A 19,372-nucleotide genomic window follows, 5' to 3' on the forward strand; every position below is an offset into this window, starting at 1 on the left:
CATTCCATGCTCTTGGATCAAAAGAATAAACATTGTTAAAATGTCTATATTGCCTAGAGCAATCTATACTTTTAATGCCATTCCAATCAAAATTCCATGGGTATTTTTCAAAGAGCTGGAGCAAATAATCCAGAAATTTGTATGGAATCAGAAGAGACCCTGAATCGCTAAGGAAATGTTGAAAAGCAAAAACAAAACTGGGGGCATCACGTTACCTGATTTCAAGCTTTACTACAAAGCTGTGATCACCAAGACATCATGGTACTGGCATAAAAACAGACACATAAACCAGTGGAACAGAGTAGAGAGCCCAGATATGGACCTTCAGCTCTATGGTCAAATAATCTTTGACAAAGCAGGAAAAAATATACATTGGAAAAAAGACAGTCTCTTCAATAAATGGTGCTGGGAAAACTGGGCAGCTATATGTAGAAGAATGAAACTCGACCATTCTCTTACACCATACACAAAGATAAACTCGAAATGGATAAAATACCTCAGCGTGAAACAGGAATCCATCAGAATCCTAGAGGAGAACATAGGCAGTAATCTCTTCAATATCAGCCACAGCAACTTCTTTCAAGATATGTCTCCAAAGGCAAAGGGAACAAAAGCAAAAATGAACTTTTGGGACTTCATCAAAATCAAAAGCTTCTGCACAGCAAAGGAAACAAAAGAAAGAGGATATCCAGGATCTATAAAGAACTTCTCAAACTCAACACACACAAAACAGATAATCATGTCAAAAAATGAGCAGAAGACATGAACAGACACTTCTCCAATGAAGACATACAAATGGCTATCAGACACATGAAAAAATGTTCATCATCACTAGCCATCAGGGAGATTCAAATTAAAACCACATTGAGATACCACCTTGCACCAGTTAGAATGGCCAAAATTAGCAAGACAGGGTGTGTTGGAGAGGATGCGGAGAAAGGGGAACCCTCTTACACTGTTGGTAGGAATGCAAGTTGGTGCAGCCACTTTGGAAAACATTGTGGAGATTCCTTAAGAAATTAAAAATAGAGCTTCTCTATGACCCTGCAATTTCACTACTTGGTATTTACCTCAAAGATACAGATGTAGTGAGAAGAAGGGCCATCTGTACCCCAATGTTTATAGCAGCAATGGCCATGGTCGCCAAACTATGGAAAGAACCAAGATGCCCTTCAATATACGAATGGATAAGGAAGATGTGGTCCGTATACACTATGGAGTATTACGCCTCCATCAGAAAGGATGAATACCCAACTTTTGTAGCAACATGGACGAGACTGGAAGAGATTATGCTGAGTGAAATAAGTCAAGCAGAGATAATCAATTATCATATGGTTTCCCTTATTTGTGGAGCATAACAAATAACATGGAGGACATGGGGAGATGGAGAGGAGAAGGGAGTTGAGGGAAATTGGAAGGGGAGATAAACCATGAGAGACTATGGACTCTGAAAAACAATCTGAGGGTTTTGAAGGGGCGGGGTGTGGGAGGTTGGGGGAGCCAGGTGTGGGTGTTATATAGGGCACGTATCACATGGAACACTGGTGTGGTGCATAAACAATGAATTCTGTTATGCTAAAAATAAATAAATAATAAAAAGATTTTATTTATTTATTTATTTGACAGAGAGAGAGAGATCATAAGTAGGCAGAGAGGCAGGCAGAAAGAGGGGGGAAACAGGGTCCTTGCTGAGCAGCAACCTCGATGTGGGATTTGATCCCAGGACCCTGAGATTTTGACCTGAGCCAAAGGCAGAGGCTTAACCCCCTGAGCCACAGAGGTGCCCCTTAAGTAATATTTTTAAAGCATTGAAGGAAAAGACCTCTGAACCTAGAATTTTTTATACAGCAAAATTAAAATTTGAGGGTAAAATAAAAATATTTTTAGGCATACTGGATCGCAGAAGATCTGCCACACAGAAATCCATGTTTAAATACTATTTGCAAAAAAGACAAGAAAGAAAGAAAAAAGAGAGATAGAGACAAAGAGAGGGTAAAAAAAAAAAAGGGAAGAGGGCAGGATATAATTAATATAATATAATATAATATAATTCAGTATATGCTCAAAGAGTATAAAAAGCAAGAGTAATTATATATCTTGGCAAAGTTTCTTTTTGTCTAAAACTTAAATTTTAAAAGTTTAAATCAGGAAAAGTAAACTATATCTATTACCCAGAACTGATATTCTAGACAATATTTCTATGATAGGCATGAAAAGAGAGACCAAAAAAAAATAAATAAATAAAACGACATAAGAGTATGTTAAAGTACCTGTCTTATCAAGAGCAAGAGTGTACATATTAATAAGATAAATTAGTTGGCGTAAGTAAACATCAGTACCAGTCTTAAGGGCATCAGGCATTACAAAAGCAACCAACATGAAAACAAAACAGAATATATAACTTCAAGCCAAAAGAGGCAGATGTGATCTATGTAATGGAAAACAAGAAAAGTGGGGGGAAAGGTATAGTAAGTAGAAAAATATGCAATGACATGAAGCAATAAATCCTAGCAGAATTATATAACATGATAACTACAAATAGCATAAATATATTAATTAAAATGGTAGAGACTCAAAATTGATTGAAAAAAAACAACAAAATGTTGTCTAGTAGAGCACACTTAGACAAAGAATTAAAATAAAGATTAAATATTAGGTAAATATGAAACAAAAGAAATCTGAGCTAACATATTTAGTCAAGGTGACAAATATTATGTAAACCAGAAGTTATACATAGTGTTAAAAACGAGACAGCAGGCCCAAAATGGAGTCACTTCTGCTAAACTCCATGTCCAGCAAACCAAAACTTAATATCTAATCTAATTGCAACTTCAACCACCCAAGAATGTAAGCATTAACCTATCAGTTTGGAATTACCTGATCAGCATTAATGAGGTAATGCCTCCAATAGGCCCTTTCAATCCCCTTGGGAAGGTGACCTTGCCTGAAACAATGCATTCTTTACTAATAATCTTCTCTCTGCCCCTTTTCTGCCTTTAAAACCCTTTTCTTTTCTATAGGGCAATGGAGCTCCTTTCTACTGCTAGATGGATTGCTACCTGATTCATGAATCACTGAATAAAACCAATGTGATCTTTAAATTTACTGAGTTGAATTTCTGTTAGCAGTAGATACATACATGTACGTGTAAATACACATATGCACATATTTATTTATTATATATATGCTTACATGTATATATGTATGTGAATACATATATATAAAATAAGAAAAGAAGACCATAATATACTGGAAAAGAGAACAATAGAAAAAGACATATTTGTCATAAATGTTTAGTGTACCTAACAAGACATCCTCAGTATTAGGTGGTAGCTGAGTTGATGAGAATATGACAGAATAACTTGATTTGGGGGATATATTTTGAAGACAGAAGTGAGAAGACCTGCTAATGGACTAGCTTTGGGGAATGAAGGGGAAAAAAGAATCCAAAATTTATTGAGAAGGAGAAAGTAAGGGGAAGAGCCAGTTGGCAGGTGTGATGGATGGTGGAAATTAAGTGCTCAGTTTTGGAGTTTTTAAGTTTGAGATGCTCATTTAATATCTTAACTGAGGCAATAAGCGGGCAGTTGGATATACAGGTCTGTAGCTCATGGAGAGTCCAGGAATGTAAACAGAAATTTGGGAATCATCAAATAGCATTTAAAGTAATGAGTCTAGATCAGATTGCATAAATAGAGCAAACATAGAGAAGACAGTGGTTTAAGGACTGAACTCTAAACACAGTACAATGTATAGATCAAGCAGAGACTGCCATTCAGGCAAAGGAGTCTAAAGAAAAGCAATTAAAGTCTGAAGAAACCAGGATGGTATATTTTAGAAGCCAAGTATGGTAAGTTTCAACAAGAGAGCAATCAACGGAGTCAAATATTGCTGAGAATGTGCGTAACATAAGGGGTGGAAATTCACCATTAGATTTGTCAAGAAGGGGCTAATGCTTGACTTCAGTAAGAGCAGTCTCAATGAAATACTGGAGAAATCAGTATCTTGCAGGCTGGTTGAATGTGAAGCTTATAACCTCTAGATAAATAAATCAAAATAAGTTTTTGAACCAGTAAAGCTAAATGAGGTGATCTATTGAGATGCTGTCACCCAATGACACCCCACTGAGAAAATCAGTTGCCAACCTTTATATATCCTTCTATTATGTTTTGATGACTTAGAATATAAATAGAAGTTTTAAGAAGATACTTTCATTGCACCATGCGACTCTATGCTGACAATAATCTAATGGTTAATTCCTTTGTAATGTGAAGAATCTGCTTAAAAACCAATTGATCTCTTTTTTTTGTTTGTTTTTAAACATTTTTTCATTTATTTTCAACATAACAGTATTCATTGTTTTTGTACCACACCCAGTGCTCCATGCAGTCCGTACCCTCTCTAATACCCACCACCTGGTTCCCCCAACCTCCCACCCCCCCACCTCTTCAAACCCTTCAGATTGTTTTTCAGAGTCCATACTCTCTCATTATTCACCTCCCCTTCCAATTTCCCCCAACTCCCTTCTCCTAACTCCCCATGTCCTCCATGCTATTTGTTATGCTCCACAAATAAGTGAAACCATATGATAATTGACTCTCTCTGCTTGACTTATTTCACTCAGCATAATCTCTTCCAGTCCCGTCCATGTTGCTACAAAAGTTGAGTATTCATCCTTTCTGATGGAGGCATAATACTCCATAGTGTAGATGGACCACATCTTCCTTATCCATTCGTCCATTGAAGGGCATCTTGGTTCTTTTCACAGTTTGGCAACTGTGGCCATTGCTGCTATAAACATTGGGGTACAGATGGCCCTTCTTTTCACTGCATCTGTATCTTTGTGGTAAATACCCAGTAGTGCAATTGCAGGGTCAGAGGGAAGTTCTATTTTTAATTTCTTGAAGAATCTCCACACTGTTCTCCAAAGAGGCTGCACCAACTTGCATTCCCACCAACAGTGGAAGAGGGTTCCCCTTTCTCCACATCCCCTCCAACACATGTTGTTTCCTGTCTTCCTAATTTTGGCCATTCTAACTGGTGTAAGGTGATATCTCAATGTGGTTTTAATTTTAATCTCCCTGATGGCTAGTGATGATGAACATTTTTTCATATGTCTGATAGTTATTTGTATGTCTTCATTGGAGAAGTGTCTGTTCATATCGTCTGCCCATTTTTTTATATGATTATCTGTTTTGTGTGTGTTGAGTTTGAGGAGTTCTTTATTGATCCTGGATATCATTTACTATAGCACCAAGAACCATAAGATACCTGAGAATAAACCTAATCAAAGAGGTAAAGGATCTGTACTCAAGGAACTACAGAACACTCATGAAAGAAATTGAAGAAGACACAAAAAGATGGAAGACCATTCCATGTTCTTGGATCAGAAAAATAAACATTGTTAAAATGTCTATACTGCCTAGAGCAATCTATACTTTTAATGCCATTCCGATCAAAATTCCACTGGTATTCTTCAAAGAGCTGGAGCAAATAATCCAAAAATTTTTATGGAACCAGAAGAGACCCTGAATCACTAAGGAAATGTTGAAAAACAAAAATAAAACTGGCGGCATCACGTTACCTGATTTCAAGCTTTACCACAAAGCTGTGATCACCAAAACAGCATGGTACTGGCATAAAAACAGACACACAGACCTGTAGAACAGAGTAGAGAGCCCAGATATGGACCCTCAACTCTATGGTCAGTTAATCTTCGACAAAACAGGAAAAAATATACAGTGGAAAAAAGACAGTCTCTTCAATAAATGGTGCTGGGAAAATTGGACAGCTATATGTAGAAGAATGAAACTCGGCCATTCTCTTACACTGTACACAAAGATAAACTCAAAATGGATAAAAGACCTCAACGTGAGACAGGAATCCATCAGAATCCTAGTAGAGAACATAGGCAGTAATCTCTTTGCTATCAGCCACAGAAACTTCTTTCGAGATATGTCTCCAAAGGCAAAGGAAACAAAAGCAAAAATAAACTTTTGGGACTTCACCAAAATCAAAAGCTTCTGCACAGCAAAGGAAACAGTCAAGAAAACAAAGAGGCAAGCCACAGAATGGGGGAAGATATTTGCAAATGACAGTACAGACAAAAGATTGATATCGCTTTTCTTAATAAATAAAAAATCTTAAATATATCATTTATATAACCCTTTCATGAAGGATGCCCTTGGAGGGCAAAAAATTGCAGCCTAAATCATAGGGCAGTTGTGCAGAAATTCCAGGCTTGTAGTAGAGAGCAGGAAAAAAAAATGGAAGATTTAAGAGCAGAGAAAGTTTACTTTCTCTTACTCAAACTCCAAGAAATGACTTATCTAGGATTGAAAACCTGTAGAAATGTAATCATAAAGAGTTACACATCTTACTTACTAGATTGCTGAATCAAGTGCTTGGGAAAACAGGAATGTCCTATAATCAATAGAGGCCCTTCCTTTCTCTAGGATCCGTGAGTCAAAATTGGGGGGTGGGGGTAGAAAAAGTGAATAAGGAAAACATTATCTAACCTATAGTCATAAATTTTAGTCCTCCTCCATCAGCTTCTGTAGCTCCACACCTCATCCTTTGTTCTTCAAAATTCATATGTACATACTCTTTTCCTTTTTTTTTCACCTTTTCTAACCTGATATACCTGCGAAAAAAAGACTAAGAAAGTCAGAGGAGTCAAGATGGCGGAGAAGTAGCTGGCTGAGACTACTTCAGGTAGCGGGAGATCAGCTAAATAGCTTATCTAAAGATTGCAAACACCTACAAATCCAACGGGAGATCAAAGAGAAGAAGAACAGCAACTCTAGAAACAGAAAATCAACCACTATCTGAAAGGTAGGACTGGTGGAGAAGTGAATCCAAAACGACTGGAAGATAGACTGCAGGGGGAAGGGCCGGCTCCCGGTGAGCAGCGGAGCAATGGAGCACAAAATCAGGACTTTTAAAAGTCTGTTCCGCTGAGGGACATCGCTCCAGAGGCTTAACTGGGGTGAAGCTCAGGAGGGGTCAGCACAGCCTCAGGTCCCACAGGGTCACAGAAGGATCGGGGGTGTCTGAGTGTCGCAGAGCTTACCGGTATTAGAACAGGGAAGCCGGCTACAGAGACAGAGCCAAGGAGTAAGTTCTAAACTCGGGGTTACCTTGAACCGGTCGCAGGCTCGGTCAGCTCGGAGCGCAGCAGGAGGCCAGGGTGACGGGAGTAATTGGGCGCTGTTCTCTGAGGGCGCACTGAGGAGTGGGGCCCCGGGCTCTCGGCTCCTCCGGGCCGGAGACCGGGAGGCCGCCATCTTCATTCCCGTCTTCCAGAACTCTACGGAAAGCGCTCAGGGAACAAAAGCTCCCGAAAGCAAACCCAGCAAACCCGAGCGGATTACTCAGCCCGGACCCGGGTAAGGGCGGCGCAACTCCACCTGGGGCAAAGACGCTTGAGAATCACTACAACAGGCCCCTCCCCCAGAAGATCAACGAGAAACCCAGCCAGGACCAAGTTCACCTACCAAGGAGTGCAGTTTCTATAACAAGGAGAGTGGCAGAATTCCAGAGGAGAAGAAAGCAAAGCATGGAACTCATGGCTTTCTCCCAATGATTCTTTAGCCTTGCAGTTAATTTAATTTTTTTTTTCTTTTTCAATTCTTTTTTCTTCTGCTAAATGTTTTTAACTTTTACCCTTTTCTTTTTTAACGTTTTTTAACTAGTTTATCTAATATATATATATTTTTTTTTATATTTTTTCTTTATTGGTTTTCTTTTTTTAATTGTTTCTTTTTTTTTTTTTTCTTTCTGAACCTCTTTTTCTCCCCTTCCTCCCCACTCACGATTTGGGATCTCTTCTGATTTGGCTAAAGCATATTTTCCTGCGGTTGTTGCACCCATTTAGTATTTTACTTGCTCCTTCATATACATTTATCTGGACAAATGACAAGGCAGAAAAATTCACCACAAAAAAAAAAAAAAGAAAGAACAAGAAGCAGTACCAAAGGCTAGGGACCTAATCAATACAGACATTGGTAATATGTCAGATCTAGAGTTCAGAATGATGATTCTCAAGGTTCTAGCCGGGCTCGAAAAAGGCATGGAAGATATTAGAGAAACCCTCTCGGGAGATATAAAAGCCCATTCTGGAGAAATAAAAGAACTAAAATCTAACCAAGTTGAAATCAAAAAAACTATTAATGAGGTGCAATAAAAAATGGAGGCTCTAACTGCTAGGATAAATGAGGCAGAAGAAAGAATTAGCAATATAGAAGACCAAATGACAGAGAATAAAGAAGCTGAGCAAAAGAGGGACAAACCGCTACTGGACCACGAGGGGAGAATTCGAGAGATAAGTGACACCATAAGACGAAACAACATTAGAATAATTGGGATTCCAGAAGAAGAGGAAACAGAGAGGGGAGCAGAAGGTATGTTGGAGAGAATTATTGGAGAGAATTACCCCAATATGGCAAAGGGAACAAGCATCAAAATCCAGGAGGTTCAGAGAAGCCCCCTCAAAATCATTAAGAATAGGTCCACACCCCGTCACCTAATAGTAAAATTTACAAGTCTTAGTGACAAAGAAAAGATCCTGAAAGCAGCCCGGGACAAGAAGTCTGTAACATACAATGGTAAAAATATTAGATTGGCAGCAGACTTATCCACAGAGACCTGGCAGGCCAGAAAGAGCTGGCATGATATATTCAGAGTACTAAACGAGAAAAACATGCAGCCAAGAATACTATATCCAGCTAGGCTATCATTGAAAATAGAAGGAGAGATTAAAAGCTTCCAGGACAAACAAAAACTGAAAGAATTTGCAAATACCAAACCAGCTCTACAGGAAATATTGAAAGGGGTCCTCTAAGCAAAGAGACAGCCTAAAAGTAGTAGATCAGAAAGGAACAGAGACAATATACAATAACAGTCACCTTACAGGCAATACAATGGCACTAAATTCATATCTCTCAATACTTACCCTGAATGTTAATGGGCTAAATGCCCCAATCAAAAGACACAGGGTATCAGAATAGATAAAAAAAAACAAAACCCATCAATATGTTGCCTACAAGAAACTCATCTTAAACCCGAAGACACCTCCAGATTTAAAGTGAAGGGGTGGAAAAGAATTTACCATGCTAATGGACATCAGAAGAAAGCAGGAGTGGCAATCCTTATATCAGATCAATTAGATTTTAAGCCAAAGACTATAATAAGAGATGAGGAAGGACACTATATCATACTCAAAGGAACTGTCCAACAAGAAGATCTAACAATTTTAAATATCTATGCCCCTAACGTGAGAGCAGCCAACTATATAAACCAATTAATAACAAAATCAAAGAAACACATCGACAAGAATACAATAATAGTAGGGGATTTTAACACTCCCCTCACTGAAATGGACAGATCATCCAAGCAAAAGATCAACAAGGAAATCAAGGCCTTAAATGACACACTGGACCAGATGGACATCACAGATATATTCAGAACATTTCATCCCAAAGCAACAGAATACACATTCTTCTCTAGTGCATATGGAACATTCTCCAGAATAGATCACATCCTGGGTCATAAATCAGTTCTCAACCAGTATCAAAAGATTGGGATCATTCCCTGCATATTTTCAGACCACAATGCTCTAAAGCTTGAACTCAATCACAAGAGGAAATTTGGAAAAACCCAAATAGATGGAGACTAAACAGCATCCTTCTAAAGAATGAATGGGTCAACCAGGAAATTAAAGAAGAATTGAAAAAAATTTATGGAAACAAATGATAATGAAAACACAACAGTTCAGAATCTGTGGGACACAACAAAGGCAGTCCTGAGAGGAAAATATATAGCGGTACAAGTCTTTCTCAAGAAACAAGAAAGGTCTCAGGTACACAACCTAACCCTACACCTAAAGGAGCTGGAGAAAGAACAAGAAAGAAAGCCTAAACCCAGCAGGAGAAGAGAAATCATAAAGATCAGAGCAGAAATCAATGAAATAGAAACCAAAAAAACAATAGAACAAATCAACGAAACTAGGAGCTGGTTCTTTGAAAGAATTAATAAGATTGATAAACCCCTGGCCAGACTTATCAAAAAGAAAAGAGAAAGGACCCAAATAAATAAAATCATGAATGAAAGAGGAGAGATCACAACGAACACCAAAGAAATACAGACAATTATAAGAACATACTATGAGCAACTCTACGCCAACAAATATGACAATCTGGAAGAAATGGATGCATTCCTAGAGACATATAAACTACCACAACTGAACCAGGAAGAAAGAGAAAGCCTGAACAGACCCATAACCAGTAAGGAGATTGAAACAGTCATCAAAAATCTCCAAACAAACAAAAGCCCAGGGCCAGATGGCTTCCCGGGGGAATTCTACCAAACATTTAAAGAAGAACTAATTCCCATTCTCCTGAAACTGTTCCAAAAAATAGAAATAGAAGGAAAACTTCCAAACTCATTTTATGAGGCCAGCATCACCTTGATCCGAAAACCAGACATGGATCCCATCAAAAAAGAGAACTACAGACCAATATCCTTGATGAACACAGATGCAAAAATTCTCACCAAAATACTAGCCAAAAGGATTCAACAGTACATTAAAAGGATTATTCACAAAAAAAAAAAAAAAAGGATTATTCACCACGACCAAGTGGGATTTATTCCAGGGCTGCAAGGTTGGTTCAACATCCGCAAATCAATCAATGGGATACAACACAGTAATAAAAGAAAGAACAAGAACCATATGATACTCTCCATAGATGCTGAAAAAGCATTTGACAAAGTACAGCATCCCTTCCTGATCAAAACTCTTCAAAGTGTAGGGATAGAGGGCACATACCTCAATATTATCAAAGCCATCTATGAAAAACCCACCGCAAATATCATTCTCAATGGAGAAAAACTGAAAGCTTTTCCGCTAAGGTCAGGAACACGGCAGGGATGTCCGTTATCACCACTGCTATTCAACATAGTACTAGAAGTCCTAGCCTCAGCAATCAGACAACAAAAGGAAATTAAAGGCATCCAAATCGGCAAAGAAGAAGTCAAACTATCACTCTTCGCAGATGATATGATACTATATGTGGAAAACCCAAAAGACTCCACTCCAAAACTGCTAGAACTTGTACAGGAATTCAGCAAAGTGTCAGGATATAAAAATCAATGCACAGAAATCAGTTGCATTTCTCTACACCAACAACAAGACAGAAGAAAGAGAAATTAAGGAGTCCATCCCATTTACAATTGCACCCAAAACTATAAGATACCTAGGGATAAACCTAACCAAAGAGACTAAGAATCTATACTCAGAAAACTATAAAGTACTCATGAAAGAAATTGAGGAAGACACAAAGAAATGGAAAAATGTTCCATGCTCCTGGATTGGAAGAATAAATATTGTGAAAATGTCTATGCTACCTAAAGCAATCTACACATTTAATGCAATTCCTATCAAAGTACCATCCATTTTTTTCAAAGAAATGGAACAAATAATCCTAAAATTTATATGGAACCAGAAAAGACCTCGAATAGCCAAAGGAATATTGAAAAAGAAAGCCAAAGTTGGTGGCATCACAATTCCGGACTTCAAGCTCTATTACAAAGCTGTCATCATCAAGACAGCATGGTACTGGCACAAAAACAGACACATAGATCAATGGAACAGAATAGAGAGCCCAGAAATAGACCCTCAACTCTATGGTCAACTCATCTTCAACAAAGCAGGAAAGAATGTCCAATGGAAAAAAGACAGCCTCTTCAATAAATGGTGTTGGAAAATTGGACAGCCACATGCAGAAAAATGAAATTGGATCATTTCCTTACACCACACACGAAAATAGACTCAAAATGGATGAAGGATCTCAATGTGAGAAAGGAATCCATCAAAATCCTTGAGGAGAACACAGGCAGCAATCTCTTCGACCTCAGCCACAGCAACATCTTCCTAAGAACATCGCCAAAGGCAAGGGAAGCAAGGGCAAAAATGAACTATTGGGATTTTATCAAGATCATAAGCTTTTGCACAGCAAAGGAAACAGTGAACAAAACCAAAAGACAACTGACAGAATGGGAGAAGATATTTGCAAACGACATATCAGATAAAGGGCTAGTGTCCAAAATCTATAAAGAACTTAGCAAACTCAACACCCAAAGAACAAATAATCCAATCAAGAAATGGGCAGAGGACATGAACAGACATTTCTGCAAAGGAGACATCCAGATGGCCAACAGACACATGAAAAAGTGCTCCACATCACTCAGCATCAGGGAAATACAAATCAAAACCACAATGAGATATCACCTCACACCAGTCAGAATGGCTAAAATTAACAAGTCAGGAAATGACAGATGCTGGCGAGGATGCGGAGAAAGGGGAACCCTCCTACACTGTTGGTGGGAATGCAAGCTGGTGCAACCACTCTGGAAAACAGCATGGAAGTTCCTCAAAATGTTGAAAATAGAACTACCCTATGACCCAGCAATTGCACTGCTGGGTATTTACCCTAAAGATACAAACGTAGTGATCCGAAGGGGCACGTGCACCCGAATGTTTATAGCAGCAATGTCTACAATAGCCAAACTATGGAAAGAACCTAGATGTCCATCAACAGACGAATGGATAAAGAAGATGTGGTATATATACACAATGGAATACTATGCAGCCATCAAAAGAAATGAAATCTTGCCATTTGCGACGACGTGGATGGAACTAGAGGGTATCATGCTTAGCAAAATAAGTCAATCAGAGAAAGACAACTATCATATGATCTCCCTGATATGAGGGAGAGAATATGCAACATGGGGGTTAAGGGGATAGGAGAAGAGTAAATGAAACAAGATGGGATTGGGAGGGAGACAAACCATAAGTGACTCTTAATCTCACAAAACAAACTGAGGGTTGATGGGGGGAGGGGGGTTGGGAGTGGGGGTGGGATTATGGACATTGGGGAGGGTATGTGCTATGGTGAGTGCTGTGAAGTGTGTAAACCTGGCGATTCACAGACCTGTACCCCTGGGGATAAAAATATATTATATGTTTATAAAAAATAAAATTAAAAAAAAAATTTTGGCAGGGGAAATGAGCAAGATGGTAGAGGAGTAGGAGACCTAAATATTGTCATGTCCCAGGAGTTCAGCTAGATAGTTATCAAAGAATTCTGAACACCTACAAACTCAACAGGCAATTGAAGAGAAGAATAGAAACAATTCTGTGAACAGAAAAGCGACCACTTTCTGGAAGGTAGGATGTGCAGAGAAGTGAATCTGTGGCAACATACAGGAAGAGAGGCCGCAGGGGAAGGGGCCAATTACCAGCAAGCAGTAGAGTCATGGAGCACAAAACTGGAACTTTTAGAAGTCTGCTCCATTGAGGAACATTGCTCCAGAGGCTAGGAGGGCAGTGGAGCACTTGTGGGGACAGTGTAGTCTCAGGACCCATGAGGACACAAAAAAGACCGGGTGTCTGAGTGTGACAGTCCTCCCAGGTTTCAGAGTTGGGAAGCCAGCTGCGGAGACAGAGCCAAGGAGTGTGTCTTAGCTCAAGGTTACCTTAAATCATGATCCTAGGCACAGGCCACTATCCTCAAGCAGGGACCCTACAAGTGGCAGATCTGGAGAGACACCCTCTTCCCTCCTTCAGGAGGAGCAGCACAGGAGCATGCTGCAGGAATCATCTGAGTTTGGAGACTCCAAATGGGGCCATGTGCCAGCGATAGGAATGCTCAGTCACAGGCTAGATGAGTATGGAGCACAGCTAGAGACCAGGGAGACAGGAAGGATTGACTGCTTTTCTCTGAGGGAGCACTAAGGAGTGGGGCCTTAAGCTCTCAGCTCCTCTGGATCAGAGATTGGGAGACTGCCATTTTCATTCCCATTCTCCAAAGCTGTACAGTAAGTGCTCAGGGAACAAAAGCTACCAAGAGCAAAACTAAGCAGATAGCTTAGCCTGGCCCCTGGCAAGTATGGTGCAATTCTGCCTAGGGCAAAAACATTTGAGAATCACTGCAAAAGGCCTCTCCCCTGGAAGATCAACAAGAACATCCAGCCAAGACCAAGTTCACCAATCAATGCAAAACTTCAAAGCTCTGGGAATACAACACATAATTCATGGCTTTTTTCCCCATGATTCTTTAGTCTTTCAAAGTTAAATTTTTTAAGTTTTTTTTTTTCTTATTCTATTTTTAAAAATTGTTTCCCTTTCCTATTTTAATATTTGTTAACTATTTTATCTTATCAATATGTTTTTAAAAATCTTTTTCTAAATTTTCATTGTTATGGTCATATTTTATCCCTTCATTGTATTTAACCTTATTTTTTGTATACATATAGGTTTTTCTGTCTTTAAAATTTTGGGATACAGTTTCTTCTAACAGATCAAGATATACCCTAAAACTAGCACATGGCTTTGTTCTAGTCTCCAGCCTGATCATATTCTTTCCTCTTTAATTTTTCTTTTTCAACCAACTTCTTATCTTATCAATTCCTTTTTTAGAATCTTTTTAAATTTTCATCTTTACATTCATATTCCATCCCTTCATCATGCTTACCCTTATTTTTGTATATAGATAGATAGATATCTATAGATGATATAGATATAGATATAGATGATATAGATACAGATATAGATATACTTTTCTTTCTTTAAAATTTTGAGAGACAGTTTCTTCTAACACACCAAAATGCACCCAAAATCAAGTGAGTGGTCCTGTTCTATTCACCAGCTTAATAGATAGATAGATGATAGATAGATAGATAGATATTTTGTCCCTCCTTTCTTCTCCCCCCCATTTCGTGTCCCTTCTAATTATATTTTTCTGCACTCATTGCTACCCTTTTAGTATGTTTTTCTCTCATTCATCTATTACTATCAGGATAAAATGACAAGGTGAAAAAACTCACGTCAAGAAAAAACAAAAGGCTGTACCAATGGCTAGGGACCTAATCAATACAGATATTAATAAGATGTCTGACCTAGAGTTCAGAATAACAACAAGGTGATGGCAGGGCTCAAGATAAGCATGGAAGATAGAGAATCCCTTTCTGGAGAAATAAAATAATTTTCTGGAGAAATAAATGAATTAAAATCTAATCAAGTTGAAATTTAAAAAAGCTATTTATGAGGTGCAATAAAAAATGGAGGCAATAACTGCTAGGATAAATGAAGCAGAAGAGAGAATTAGTGACATAGAAGACCACATGATGGACAATTAGGCTGTCATTGAAAATAGAAGGAGAAATAAAAAGCACCCAGGACAAACAAAAACTAAAGGAATTTGTAAACACCAAACCAGCCCTTAGAAGAATATTGAAAGAGGTTCTCTAAGCAAAGAGAGACCCTAAAAGTAACAGATCAGAAAGGAACAGAGACAATATACAGTAACAGTCAACTTACAAGCAATACAATAGCACTAAATTCATATCTTTCAATAGTCACCCTAAATGTAAGTGGGCTAAATGCCCCAACCAAAAGACATGGGATATCAGAATGGATTAAAAAAAAAAAAAACAAACAAACAAACAAACAAACAAACAAACCATCGGTATGCTGTCTGCAAGAAACTCATTTTAGACCCAAAGACACCTCCAGATTTAAAGGGAGGGGGCGGAAAACAATTTACCATGCTAATGGACATTAAAAGAAAGCTGGGATGGCAATCTTTATATCAGGTAAATAAGATTTTAAACCAAAGATTATAATAAGAGATGAAGAAGGACACTATATCATACTCAAAGGGTCTGTCCAACAAGATCTGACAATTTTAAATATCTATGCCCCTACCATGGGAGCAGCCAACTATATAAACCAATTAATAACAAAATCAAAGAATACAATAATACAATAATAGTAGGAAACTTCAACACCCCTTCACTGAAATGGACAGATCATCCAAGCAAAAGAACAAGGAAATAAATGCTTTAAATGACATAGTGGACCAGATGGACATCAAAGATACATTCAGAACATTCCATCCCAAAGCAAAAGAATGAACTTTCTTCTCTAGTGCATATGGGATATTCTCCAGAAGGAATCAAGTCTTGGCTCACAAATCAGGTCTCATCCAGTACCAAAAGATTGGGATCATTCCCTGCATTATTTCAGACCTCAATGTCTTGAAATTAGAACTCAACCACAAGCGGAAAGTTGGAAAGAACTCAAATACATGGAGGTTAAAGAACATCCTATTAAAGAATGAATGGGTCGGGCGCCTGGGTGGCTCAGTGGGTTAAGCCACTGCCTTCGGCTCAGGTCATGATCTCGGAGTCCTGGGATTGAGTCCCGCATCGGGCTCTCTGCTCAGCAGGGAGCCAGCTTCCTCCTGTCTCTCTGCCTGCCTCTCTGCCTGCTTGTGATCTCTCTCTGTCAAATAAATAAATAAAATCTTTAAAAAAAAAAAAAAGAATGAATGGGTCAATCAAGAAATTAAAGAAGAATTGAAAAAATTCATGGAAACAAATGAAAATGAAAATACAACAGTTCAAAATCTTTGGGACACACAAAGCAGTCCTGAGAGGAAAGTATATAGCAATACAAGTCTTTCTCAAGAAACAAAAAGGGTCTCAAGTATACAACCTAACCCTATATGTAAAGGAGATGGTGAAAGAACAGCAAAGAAAGTCTAAACCCAGCAGGAGAAGAGAAATAAAGACCATAGCAGAAATCAATGAAATTTAAAAAAAGAGAGAAATCAATGAAATAGAAACCCAAAGAACAGTAGAACAAGTCAACGAAACTAGGAGCTGGTTCCTTGAAAGAGCTAATTAGATTGATAAACTCCTGGTCAGACTTATCAAAAAGAAAAGAGAAGGATCCAAATTAATAAAGTCATGAATGAAAGTGGAGAGATCACAACCAACACCAATGAAATGCAAACAATTTTAAGAACATATTTTGAGCAACTATATGCCAGCAAATTTGACAATCTGGAAAAAAATGGATGCACATTCCTAGAGTTGTATAAACTGTCAAAACTGAACCAGGAAGAAAGAAAACCTGAACAGACCCATAACCAGTAAGGAAATTGAAGCAGTACTTGGAAATCTCCCAAAAAAAAAGTGCCCAGGGCCAGACGGCTTCCCAAGAGAAGTCTACCAAACATTTAAAGAAGAACAAGTGCCTGTTCTCCTGAAACTGTTCCAAAAAGCAGAAATAGAAGGAAAATTTCCAAACTCATTGTATGAGGCCAGCATTACCTTGATCCCAAAACCAAAGATCCCATAAAAAAATAAAAAAGAATTACAGATCAATATCTCTGATGAATATGGATGCAAAAATTCTCACCAAATACTAGCCAGTAAGATCCAACAGTATATTAAAAAGATTATTCACCACGACCAAGTGGGATTTATTCCTGGGGGAAGGTTGGTTCAACATCTGCAAATCAATCAGTATGATACAATAATTTAATGAAAGAAAGAACAGAACCATATTTTACTCTCAACAAATGCTGAAAAAGCATTTGGCAAAGTACAGCATAGTTTCTTGATCAAAACTCTTCATAGTGTAGGCACAGAGGGTACATACCTCAATATTGTAAAAGCCATCTATGAAAAACCCACAGCAAATATCATTGTCAATGGGGAAAAAAATGAGAACTTTTCCCCTAAGGTTAGGAACATGTCAGTGATGTCCACTATCTCCACTGCTCTTCAACACAGTACTACAAGTCCAAGCTTCAGCCATCAGACAACAAAAACAAATAAAATGCATCCAAATCAGCAAAGAAGAAGACAAACTCTCACTCTTTGCAGATAATGTGATACTTTATGTGGAAAACTCAAAAGACTCCACTCCAAAACTGCTAGAACTCAGAGAGGAATTCAGGAAAGTGTCAGGATGTAAAATCAATGCACAGAAATCAGTTGGATTTCTATACACCAACAGCAAGAAAGAAGAAATAGAAATTAAGGAGTTGGGGGGGTGGGAGGTTGGGGGAACCAGGTGGTGCGTATTAGAGAGGGCACAGATTGCATGGAGCACTGGGTGTGGTACAAAAACAATGAATACTGTTATGCTGAAAATAAATTTAAAAAATGATTTAAAAAAAAGAAATTAAGGAGTTGATCCCATTTACAATTGCACCCAAAACCTTAGGATACCTAGAAATAAATCTAACAAAAAGAGGCAAAGAATCTGTACTCAGAAAACTTGTATTCCTGAAAGAAATTGAGGAAGACATAAAGAAATGGAAAAACGTTCCCTGCTCATGAATTGGAAGAACAAATATTGTGAAAATGTCTATGCTACCTAGAGCAATCTACACATTTAATGCAATCCCTATCAAAATGCCATCAACTTTTTCCAAAGAAATATTTCCAAAGAAATCTTAAATTTATATGGAACCAGAAAAGACCCCCGAATAGCCAGAGGAATGTTGAAAAAGAAAACTAAAGTGGTGGCATCACAATTCCAGAATTCAAGCTCTATTACAAAGCTGTAACCATCAAGACAATATGGTACTGGCACAAAAACAGACACATAGATCAATGGAATATAATAGACAAACCAGAAATGGACCCTCAACTCTATGGTCAACTAGTCTTCAACAAAGCAGGAAAGAAGGCCCAATGAAAAAAAGATAGTCTTTTCAACAAATGGTGGGAAAATTGGACAGCCACATGCAGAAGAATGAAACTGGAGCATTCCCTTACACCACACACAAAAATGGGCTCAAAGTAGATGAAAGACCTCAGTGTGAGACAGGAATCCATCAAAATCCTTGAGAACACAGGCAGAAACCTCTTTGACCTCAGCTGCAGCAAATTCTTTCTAGAAGCATCCCCAAAGACAAGGAAAGCAAGAGCAAAAATGAACTATTGGGACTTCATTAAGATCAAAAACTTTTGCACAGCAAAGGAAACAGTAACTGAAGGACAACCAACAGAATGGGAGAAGATATTTGCAAATGACATATCAGATAAAGGACTAGTATCCAAAATCTATAAAGAACTTAGCAAACTCAACACCCAAAGAACAAATAATCCAATCAAGAAATGGGCAGAGGACATGAACAGACATTTCTGCAAGGAAGACATCCAGATGGCCAACAGACACACAAAAAAGTGATCACTCAGCAACAGGGAAATACAAATCAAAACCACAGTGAGACACCATCTCACGCCAGTCAAAATGGCTGAAATCAACAGGTCAGAAAATGACAGGTGTTGGTGAGGATGTGGAGAAAGGGGAACCCTCCTACACTGTTGGTAGGAATGCAAGCTGGTGCAGCCACTCTGGAAAACAGCACGGAGGTTCCTCAAAAAGTTGAAAATAGAGCTACCCTATGACCCAGCAATGGCACTACTAGGTATTTAGCCTAAAGATACAAATGTAGTGATCTAAAGTGGCATGTGCACCTGAATATTTATAGCCAGCAATGTCCACAATAGC

This window comes from Lutra lutra, chromosome 2 (assembly GCF_902655055.1).
Source record: "Lutra lutra chromosome 2, mLutLut1.2, whole genome shotgun sequence".
NCBI classification, from domain to species: Eukaryota; Metazoa; Chordata; class Mammalia; order Carnivora; family Mustelidae; genus Lutra; species Lutra lutra.